Source organism: Nothoprocta perdicaria, unplaced genomic scaffold, assembly GCF_003342845.1.
Source record: "Nothoprocta perdicaria isolate Ctin4 unplaced genomic scaffold, notPer1 scaffold_28, whole genome shotgun sequence".
NCBI lineage: Eukaryota > Metazoa > Chordata > Aves > Tinamiformes > Tinamidae > Nothoprocta > Nothoprocta perdicaria.
Window position 1 is genome coordinate 5,439,533 of NW_020455510.1, and position 11,654 is coordinate 5,451,186.

Consider the following 11,654-nt stretch of genomic DNA (forward strand, 5'->3'; position numbering starts at 1 on the left):
GTCATTCAAATAAAGGGAAAGTAGCTTCCACTTTACTGAATCAGTTGGAGTTGCCTTAAAAGAGTATAAGCTGTTTAATTTTGATAGCTGTGAAAAACTCTTGTGTGTTAAGAAAGAACCCATACCCGTGCTATCTCCTGAGTCATTTTGCTGTGGAAAGACTTCCGGGCAGATATCTAATGAGATTAACAGCACTAACAAAAATGTCATGCCTTCTGTTCTAAACCCAAGGACAGGCTGCTCTTATCAATTGGCTACAGATACGTAAGTGAAGGTAGTAGCTCAGGTAGTAGCTGAGATCAAAACAAGCTCCATCCAAAATCACKTTTCCCTTCTGCTAATGTAATGTATTTATGCTCTGCACCTTAAAAGCAGGTTGCTGAACACCTTTGTGGAGCCACAACGTGCACAATGCGAATGGGCCCTTTGATTTTTTTCCGTGACACATGAAACTTTCAGCAGTGCCCCGGGCTATTTCCAAAGCAGGTCATGCTGCCTTTCAGTGACAGGGCTGCCCAGCGAGCATTTGTGTGTTTGCATGAAGAGGACTGCACACCCACGGCTGGCAGCCCGGGCAGAAAAGATGGATCACACTGAACGGAGACATATCCAATATAGTCTCTCTTAAGACTATGGAGAGGCTCTGACTGAAGTCCAACTGTAAAGGTAAGACTTTGAGATATAAAGAGTTATCAGCAGGTAACTGTGGTTGTCCACGTGTCTAAAAGCAGATGGTTTTGTGGCAGCCTGCTTTTTCCTGTGATAAATTTGGTGAAGTCGAGGTATTTCATGCCTTTCCTCTGCTGTTATGGAGGTTTTTATGTCTCTGTCATTTTTTGTTATTGTCTTGGGATTCCTCTCCTGCAGAGTTAGGTGCATAAGCAGGACCCATCCCTCCTAAAAAGCAGTGTCATCCCACTACCCACCTGCCAGACACTGATCTTGAATCTCAGTATCACTTCCCTAACGATTTGGGACAGAGACTTGAACCAAGTAGTCCAGTATTAGAAGTAAACATCCCAACCATGGCATTATGGAGGATTTTGAGACATTTTCAGGATCTCCTACCAAAATGTAATAAATTAATCATGACTGCACATCCAGATCTGGGGAGGCAACTTCTGTTTTCACCAACAAATTGCAGTTGAACAGAGGAAAAAAGCTCAAATATTTATTCCATTCCTCTTTCCCTAGGAATCGTGCAGCTGTTTCTTGTATATGGAATGGGCAATTTTGTAAGATAAAAAGGAGAGGGGAGGTGGAGCAAGAAGCATTGTTTCAGTGCTAATCAATTTATACTCTGTATTTCTATGGGACTACGGAATACTGATAAAAATGCAGTTTGGTTTCAAAACTAAATGTGAAAACCATTTTTAAACTACTGCTCTGAAAGAGCGAACAAGCCACATTGGCACATTCAGCTACTCTCTAGCCCCAGATAATTAATCCTTCATTCTGAATGGCTACAAAGGCTCTAGCATTACTATAGTTTAAATAATTCACAGCATATCCTTAAAGAACTGTAAGAGCATGTATATATTTTGTGTTCTGCATCCATTTTGCCTATTAAGTTGCATGGAACAGTGGCCAATGCCTGGAGCACACAGCACCTGGCATACATTTTTTTGAAGAATATAATGGGTCTAATGTTCTACCTCTTAACACTTTGGCTCCAAGTTAATTGGAAGTAGGATCAGGCCCCAGGTGAATAGTTGTTGGTTTAGTACTGTGTATAAAGGATGGAATTTGTTCCAGTATTGACTTTTTTTGATCCACAGGTGCTGTGAAGAATAGCTGCAAAYAAACCTCTTCTAAGCCTAAAAAGATATAAAAGGTAACATTCATTTATTTTGCCTATAAGTGTGCGTGTGTAAGGAAATGCATCTTCAGGCTCTTTCTTTTATCTTACGYACTAAAGTGACTGTGTTGCTCTACTGATAAGACAAAAATGCTGCTTTAAAAGTCGCATGCAGAGGTTTTGATAAGGATATCTCTCAAGAATAAACACACCTCTTTGGCCATTGATTTAATATACATAATAACAGGATTAGCTTGCTAGCCTATGTTACCTTCTAAGTCTACATTAAAAAAGCAGCCTAACTTACTAACATAATTGCAGTTTCCTTACTTAAAAAAATAACACTACGAAGTGCAACAGACAGACTCATTAGGAGTTTCTTCAGTAAGAAGGAAAGGAAACCCTGCCAACTGGGGTGATTTCTCATAAATGCCTTTTTGTCATTTGAAGAGCTCTTCTGTATATCTTTAAAGCTCACAGATCCCCCCGGAAAGCCACCAACTTGGGTTTTTTAAAGAAATGCAAGCACAAGAGATGCTTTCAAGCACCTTTTGATTTTGGTGATGTTATGTACACAGCCCTGTGTGGAGCAATAGGGGGAGAATGTTAACATGAATGAGCACAGAGAACAGAAATGCAATAAAAATGGAAATTAAATAAAAACAAGATTAGATCTATTTAATAAATGCAAAGCCTGGGTCCCTTTAATCCCAGGAGCCAGTGTAAGGCTAGGGAAAGGCAAGTCCCTTCAATTATTCATGGATGCACATCAGCAGCACACAATTATTGCCTTTGGTTATAAAGATTCAGTTGGCATTGAGCAGTGAAACCAGATGTCTCTTTCAAAAATAATGTGTATAACTTTGACAAGACATTAGCACCTATACCTAATTAACTCCCTATCATATCCAAGCTGTCATCCAGGAGAACATTTGTATTATACTTGTGATCAAAATCACAAGTAGAGCGTGTTATAATTTTATTTAGGTGAAATAGTCATCTCTGTACACATATATCTCTACTTTGGTGGGTTTAATCTTAATTGCAATATGATTCAGCGAGGATCATTTCAGGAGAAGATTCTCTTTGTTGTTTCCTACTGTGGAGGTCTGAATCAATTTGCTTTTTTTTTTCCCCCTTACAAAACGGGCAATTGTAAAAGACTAGAGATTCAAGCATCTCCAAAGAACGTATAAGCATCTTGAAATAGCCACAAAGAATATTTCATAAATACATGAAGGGGGAAAAAAACAGAAGAGTCTTCTCTGCTTCTTGTGCTAACAGAAGGAATTAGGTTCAGTTAGTCATTTGAGCTCCCCAGTGTGCTTTTCCTTCCAGTGTATTCACTGGAGATTTGCATTGCTTCCTATCTTCTAATTGCTTATCTGTCTTGCTAAGCTTTTGTTTTCACCCTCTGTTTTCTTTATATCCAATTTTAGTGTGCTTTGACACTCTTTTTCAAATAAAAATGTAAAACATTTGATTAATGACTTAGATGAAGTGTTCAGCTCGCTATCTGCTCCTGCCTGTTGTGAGTTTACAACTTTATTGGCAACGGCAACAAATTAATAGAGATTTTTACCAAATTGCCCTTCCTTCYTTCAGCAGCTGCTCTGTGCAGTGGGCAAAGCCTGCAATATACCATGAATTTCTAACCTTCTCCAAGGCAGTTTTCATTCCAGATTCCAGCAATGACAGGATGTACCCTTTCCTTTACCTGAAATTCCCAGAATTTGTAGACAAATACTGCAATAGTTAGAGTAGGGTTACAGGTTCCACGACAAAACCATCTTGTTTGCAAGACTTCCAGGATGGAGCTTCATCTGATGGTAACTTTCATAGCTACTGTTGTAGTACTGACCTTCTAGGTGAGGACGGTTCCTCAGCAGTAGGTATAAAGAATCTAACACTGTTTTGTGTATATTTTTCAGCCTTAACACACAAAATTTCACTCCCTTGGAGTTCATCTTCAGGGACCTACCRAACCCATCGCTTACGGTGAGTTTCCTTTCCTGCCTTTGTCATTTCCAAATCAAGCCACTACCCAAGGACAGAAGGGTATGTCCCGATATATTCTATATATTCTGATACAGGCATGAGGACCCAAAGGCACAGAGCTGCCACTGTTTTCTGTTTTCCATATTCAGTCCTACTGAACATGGGTGTTGACCTCCTAAGGATATGTAGGATACCAAATATACCTATTGCGTGCAGTCTGTAAGGRATTGCATGCTTTAAGATATTTTAGGGAGTTGCCTCTCTCATACAGAATCATAAGGATGTAGGGAAGTGCTAAGGATTGTACTTATGAAGCAGTCTGTGCTGAAAAATCAATATTATTTAGCTTGATAGGTAAATCATTTGGGATAAGTGATTTTTCTTTTAATCTCGCTTAGAACCAGGAGGCAAACAATGTCAATGAAATAAAGCAGGCGCCTCAACACCTTTGGAGTGTCTTGATGGTTTGCATCCTGCCGAGTGAAACAGAAATCACTGCTGCTAAAGGAACGGTCTGTAATTCTTTCAAGTTTTAAGCTAAGAGTTCAAAGTTTCTAGGCTGAGTAATGCAAAGGACAAAGGGTCACAAATARCTTGTGTTGTCAGTTAAATGACTCCCCAAATAGGCCAGATTTGTCAGAGGGATGTTATTCCTCCTTCCCATGTAATCCTAGTGGAATTTGTCRTGGAAGTTTAATTAATACCCCTGGTAAACACAGGGCCTGGCAAAGGTCATTTGAAACACTTACTTTTGCTAGCAACAGTATTGCAAAGAATGCATGTTCAATATATTCTGCCAGAATGATTTCAGAAAAAAATATCATTTGAGCTTTGGGGGTAGACTGCTGCCTCATTAAAGCCTAGCTCAGATGGAAAGTTGGGTTCTTCTAGAGACTGAAGCAAAAGAATGGATTTCTTTCCTCCAGCCTAAAACAGCATATTTTTAAAACCTACCAAGTTTGAACTTCCTGCATAATATCCAAGCATACTCCAGGAATTTGCTTATATAAACTAAGCTTAAACTATTACAAAAACAAAAGAGTAAACCGTTCAATGTAAAATATAGATCAGGAGCTATCCCCAGGAATAAAATATCTACAGATTTAACTGAGAAAACTATTGGGTTCCGATATGTGCTGCTACAGGAATAAATACTTCAGGATTCCAGAAAACTCATGGCTGTGCTATCTCAGTGACCTCGCAGCGCATGAGTAAGTGAAACACAAAGGTGAAAAATTGGATCCCTAAGAAAAACTGTGCTTAGTGAGTCTGGAGTCACACTTCTCAGAAAGAAAATCTATGGGATTAATGTATTAAATTCCAGGGTTAGTATTATATCTGCTCAGGAAGGCTGCAGACCTTTATAGCCAAGTAATCAAACACAGCTTATAGCTCATATTCCTTCCGCCTCCAGGAATTAGGTTGTTGCCTTGGAGAGAATCAGCACAAAGATTGTTTCCCGTGCAGGATTCCCATGCACATCCTCGCTGCAGCTTGTGCCTGTGCCCATGCTCAGGCACAGCAAAGGTAAAGGCACAGTTTTGTCCTTAACTTTTCTTTTGCAGCATTTTCTTTCCAGCATAACCAGAAAAGCAGTGCTTTGCATTTGAAATATTAATCTGTGAGGGGGAAAAAAGACACAAATTAAGTCCTCTTCTCTAGCAAAAAATGCTGGCTTTGTCTTAGCAAACGTCCTTTGTCATTCTCATGTGCTACTGCAGCACTCGGCCATGACAAGCGTCCATTCAAAGGGAATTCCTTTTGATTTTTCCTTGTATTCCATTCCTCATGAAATGCTCCAAGGCGGCAATCAATCATTAGCAAAATGATTATTCAAATGGATAATCCAACCATTATCTATTCAAATGGATAATCCAACCATTATCTTAATTGTTCATCCAACCTTGCTGCCATCCTTGCAACAATGACTGCTTATTTCAAAACTCCCTTTTCAGCCATTGGGTGGAAATACAAAACTTTAACCTTGGTATAAAAAGAACGAAGGAAAAATCCTACACAAGGTATTTTAATGGATGTTAAAAAAGAGTGGATTGAAGCAGGAAGAGGAAAGGAAATTTTAGATGTATCTTAGTAACCATTTTCAATTCATTTTAGCATTGAATGAACAAATACCATAAGATGCTGATACATATGCATATCACTGTGCAAAAGCTTCAGAATCTTTTATTTGAGATATCTGATTTTTGTAGGAAAAGATGTTTCAAGGATATATRCATGTGTAAATACATTTATATGTATGTAATAAATACATATAKGTGGTCTTGGGTATTGCTGAGGGTGTTAAATGTGTCTGTAAAGAAAGTATCATCTATTAAAAAGAGCATAGTGCTCCTGACAGCTTTTTAGCTATGAATTATCACAGTTTGCTAAAGCTAGAGCCTTGAGGACCTTCTCACTGAACACAACTAAACACACAGAGACACATTCACCACTCCTGGTGGGACTGCAAAAATACAAATGGAGCAGAGCTGCCCRTGGACCTTGTAATGCTGTGGATGCAGGACAGAGCTGTTCTCCAGGTTGTGTCCCTCGGGCTCCTCTGGAGCGAGTGCTGCTTCCAGAATCGGAGGTGCCCGGAGTGTCTCCGGCTCCGGAGGGACCCTGGAGGAGGTGGGGGAAGAGAAGGGAATCCCTGGCRGTGTTTTGTCTTGTTGCAGACGTTCACTCCTGAGGGAGGAACGCTTAAAGAGCYGGACGTGAAGGCTCCACCTGAACCCTTCTCATGCCAAAGCCGGACGAGAGCTCCCCGGGTTTCAGCTGCAATATCTGCTCACTCTTAGGTTCGCTTTCTGAACAGTTCCRCAGAAAACTATGACTTGGGTGAGGGTGGCATCTGTGCATAATATTTTGTCATTTCCTCTAATTTTCTCTCTCTACTTTTCTAATCCTTGCCTCTGCTGCCTTCAAGTCTCAATTGCTCTGTGTTTTATCTAAGCCTACACAAGCTATTTCTATGTAGTCTTTTGTTCATTTTCCCCATTATTTCTTAACTAAAACTTTCCAATTATTTTGTCCTTAGTTAAAAGACTTGGCTGCTTCAAATTCACCCCGAGCAAAAGCTTCATTATTTTCCTGTCCACCCCCGTGTCAATTACTGGACCATTTCTGCTGTGCTACCGTTAAGTGACATTACTCTGGTTTTCTAGTGTAGTGATAATGGTGTGTGGCTCATATATTTATATATATTTTAATTGGCCATGGATTTCAACCTCATCTGTGAAAGTCATTTGTATTTTAAATGTGGTGAAATGGAAGTGTGGTGATCTTTTAAATGAGCGGAGGACATTTCCAAGGGGATCGCTGCCACGCTGTTAACTTTGACCTTCCTTTGGCTTCTGAAAGGACTATCTACTATAAAAAGTGCTCAGGCAAATGTCTGCTTTTTATGGATATGTGTGCCTGGGTGGTGGCATTTCTGAGGCACTTGACACCACTGGGCAGAAGAGCAGACCTTAATATAAGAATATTGTGCAGAGAGAAGAATGCTGAGAATAAATTCTAATGTCATCGGTTCTTTATTCTCATATGATTTTGGACGCCTATAAATTTACAATGCATAAATTGTTATTAGAAGCATACCTTAGGCAAAATAACAAATCCAGACATTTTTGGAGATACTTAAGGCTAGGTTTGAAGGCAATTTTTTGCCTCGCTGACAAGTAAACCTAAAGTTCAGCCTTAATTCCCTTGAAATGCAGAGAGTTCTGTAATCCCAATTAGAGTCACTATTCCTAATTCCCCTCGCAGTTCCCATGGTGAGGCACTGGGCTGCAGCTGGGTGAGCCAGGCTGATTCCCATTGCTCGGTCCGTGGGAGGCAGGGAATCCCATTTGCTGTCTCTGTAGGAGCTGTTTGTGGCTGTTAGCAAGGTACCGCAAACCAGTGTCCTCAGGAWAAACTCCTGCTGTAGTTCCATGAGTTGCCAGGTGTTCCAGGGAAAAGGAAAGGATGGGATGGGAAAGGAAGCGCTGTACATTTTTGATGCGAATGATATTTGCTTTCCCAGCCTTTAGAAGGGAATATTATCTATACTATAAGTGCCATGCTATAAACACTGTATTAAGATAACATGAAGTTGCTGCAGGAAATGGATGTGTTTTTAGTTTGATTTCAAGGTCTATTTTAGAGCAAACCAGCAGCCATTCCATTTTTGGAATGTCTTGAAGATTCCCCTTGCAGCAGTCTTTCTGTTGCTGATTTACTGATTTCCTTCCTGAGCTGGTTTTTAATCCTTTTTATTGGAAAACAGATTCAAGAAGATATTTTATTTTCCTTTTCTTTCAGAATCTACTGAAGTTGCTCTGTTTTATTATTTTAGATGGTAARCAGGTGGTAACTAGCTCATACTAAAAGACTCTTTCACTGAGATACTTGGAATAATTTAGGAGACAGTTGAAGACTCCATAAAGACTGTGCCCTTACCCATATCCAGAGGAATTTGTTTGAATAATGCCAATTAAGAAACGCCTACAGAAGTAGCTGAAGTGGGAATCACTTCTGAGGGACTGTGTTGCTTCCTAATKATAGCTTGCTCAGAACTCGTAGTCYCAAGACACCGAACATTAACAAAAGTTAGAAGTGGCAGGCTGCYTAGATGTCCTGTATTGAGCACTTCTTTTCTCTCTTGCATTCTGTTTCCAGTGGTTTCAAAAGGCAGTATTTTTTCCTCTGCTCAATCAATGCAGATTATCATTTAATAACTCCTGGCCCCCCATAACTTTTGCTGCTCCTCTTTGAACAAACACCAAAAGGTGGATGGATTGGCTGGGTAATAGTTTAATTGGTGCAGAAGTGACAGAGAAGAAGGACTAGCTGGTTTTCTAGCTGGACATCCCATGGCGTGACTGGATTTCCCACATGTTGAAATACACTTGACTCACGGCCCATATCCATAAGAAACTTGTTCTGAAGTCACATCAGGACTGGAAAGATGGGGATTGTCTGTGTCCCTGCAGCTGTCACCAACAATTCTGATCCTTTGGGATCTGCTGTCAGATGACAGTGTGAAGCAGCCTTGAGGCCACAGCAGGGAAGGGAGCCAGCTGTGGATTCAGGGACTGTATCAGCTCCCCTCCACGTCTGCCCGAGGCAGCAGCTGGTGAGCACTCACTAGGCGAAAAATCTAGTTTGAATATTCCCACTTCAGTCAACCAGTGCTTCTAAATTAAAGGCAGTTACACTCTACTTCTTCAAGAAGTGGTCCTCCATTCACCAGGCAAAGTAGCTATGAATTTTCTACAAATAACACTACATCAGGCTGAATTTGCTCTTCAGCGTCTCTTTCACCACCRCTTTTTATTCCAGGCTTCTTGCCTCAGGCTTCCAAATTCCACAGGGTTTTATCTGAGGAACCAATTATAGGCTCCAGCTCCTGCAAGCTGAGATATCTGTACACACTAAGCCCAAGGTCTCTAAGGAGCAGCTTGAAGAACCAAAATATGAAATTTAAATAAGAAGATGAGAATTCTATAATCAGGGTATACAGAGCACATCATCTTCTTGGCTATATCTGTTAAATAAACATATATCAGCAGGGAAAATGTTATGTTTAGGGGAGCTGTTGTCTTATTTAATCTCCAGCTTACATCGGTGCTCACCTGCAGAGCTATGGACAGAACATCACAGCTAATCTGTAGGCCACAAAAGGCTTTCTTGGTTTGTGACTTTTACCGAGTCAGTGGGACAATTGGAAGAGAAATTCAGTCGTAACTGCTTGTTCTTCAAGCAACAAGTAAACCTGGTCTCCTGGAGAGGATTCTGCAACTGCAAACTTCCAGTTATTCCCTCCAGCCCACACAATTCATCAGTCTTGAAGCATCAGGACGTGCTCCCTGGTAAGGCAGCATAACCACACAAATTTTACAGCAATGTTGCAGGTTGGCAGCTGGAGACCTGGGAATTGAACATGACTTCTGATTTCCCGCTGACTGCCTAGGTAAACCCTTTCAGCTCCATTGCTTTGCTCTTTTACAAGTACAGGGTGCTCTTGGAGATTTTTATTATAAAGTTCTGGCAAGAAAATAATTGTGAATAAAAGCCTGAGAAAAGCAGAACATTTATAATGTAGAGGTAAATAATAATATTGCTGGAGGGTGAAAATAACATGAAAGTTATTAACTAAGCAGTAATGGCTATTTCAACTGGTAATGAAAAGCAATCTGCTCTGTAACTGAACTATTAAATAAAGATGCAAACAATGTTTTCCATTCACACCAACATCCTGGTRTCACAAAGCTTTTCCAGAGTTCTACAGAGGACCTAGAGCCAGGACCACTGGTTTCGTYGGAATCACTCTGCACTGAATTTGTCCCCAGCAAGGTGAGCAAAGCCTATTAAACGTGAAGTTAAGATTGCAGCTGCAACTGGAGGCTAATGGTGTTTCACCCAGCAGCCACGCACTGCTCCTATCCRGGTCAGCGTGGATTTGGCCACTCAGTTGAGTGGCTCCACAGTAGGGCCTGCAGATCTCTGCGATCGAGGGGACTGCCAAATGCAACCGCTCTGCGCTGCTCACCTGGGCGTACGGTGCCTGCTCGGGGAGCCTGTGCTCCTGGCAAGCTGATGGTCTCAGTCATATTTTCCAAAAGCTTAAAGAAAAATGGCAGAGTCGTCATCTGTGGTTTGGTACGGAAGAGATGGAAGAGAAGCTGGATTGCCTTGGGGTTCTGAATTTTGTTCTCTGCACTCTGAAGAGCTCACTTGGCCTGCAGCAAGGCCAGGAGGGAAAAGCCAGCAAGACACTTGCTTGGCTTCAAGTTAGAGCGGTTTGAAGGTTGGAATTTAGAAATGAAAATGGGAAATCCTTCCACTCCTCTCCTGGAATAATTTGAGTGAAGTTCCCCTAGAAAATGTTAGGATCTTTCTTCCTGTCCAACCCCTCCCTATTTTTACTGGTTTGTTTATGAGTTTTGGTGCAATTTATCTCAAAAYACATGAAGCAAAGAGGAGTCTACACGTAAAACAAGGGTGAGAGCATGCAAGGCTGACATCCTATTTCACAGGAAGTGGGTGATACCTGGGGARTTCACAGAGCGATATCCTGCAAAAGCTTACGGGAATCTGTGTGATACAAACACGTGACACAGGTGGAGAGAGATTCCTAACTAACGGATAGTAATAGTCTTGGAAAAATGTTCAGAATCTTACTCTGGAAATTACTCCTTAAATAAAGGAACGCTGGTGTCTGGTTTTAATTTTTGAGGTCTATCCTTCAATACCTGTATTCTCCATGGGTGTGGAAGTGGGGAATGTCAGAGGGAGACATCCTGTATTCTCGTCGTACACTCGTCTCAAAGATCTTGCCCGAACGCTCTGTTCACAGTCAAGAAAGAAGTGGTGCCTGAAGAGCACCCAAGAGGTTTCCCTGTGGTCCAAGACCCTTCAACTGTTGCTTCASCAGGTAAAGTTCATCTCGGAGTGAAGGAGACATTAAAGACAATCACCAAAGGTCACCAAMGCAGTTAAGTGCAAGCACAACTAGCCCTCGTGGGCGAGGAGGCACAGACTCCAATGTCAGACAAAAAAATCTGGGGTGTCCTCAGAGATGAGGAAAGGGGGAGAGGATAAGATTATCCCGGGGTCATCTGAGGTCATTCAGACAAAAATTTGTTTTCTTAAAATATTATCAAAGCCTCTATGACCTGGGCAAGCAAGGTGAATTCATATGACCCAGCAGAGGAGAAAGTCAGACATCATTCACCCTTAATGATTCCTGTGCTCATTATGTGCCCTCAGATGACCCCAGACAAGCAAATTTCTGGACACAATGACCTCTAGCTACCCCTGGGCAAATTAGGTGAACTGGGAATCATTGGAGTTCACTGATCTAGCCGAGGGG

At 41.2% G+C, this 11,654-nt stretch overlaps 1 long non-coding RNA gene across 1 annotated transcript; it reads left to right on the forward strand.

The window, feature by feature from the left end:
• Positions 1-387: 387 nt before the first annotated feature.
• LOC112948784 lies at positions 388-3,780 on the forward strand. The gene is made up of 3 exons (XR_003249700.1): positions 388-666; positions 1,779-1,834; positions 3,730-3,780. It is a non-coding gene; the product is annotated as an uncharacterized LOC112948784 (long non-coding RNA).
• Positions 3,781-11,654: the final 7,874 nt, after the last annotated feature.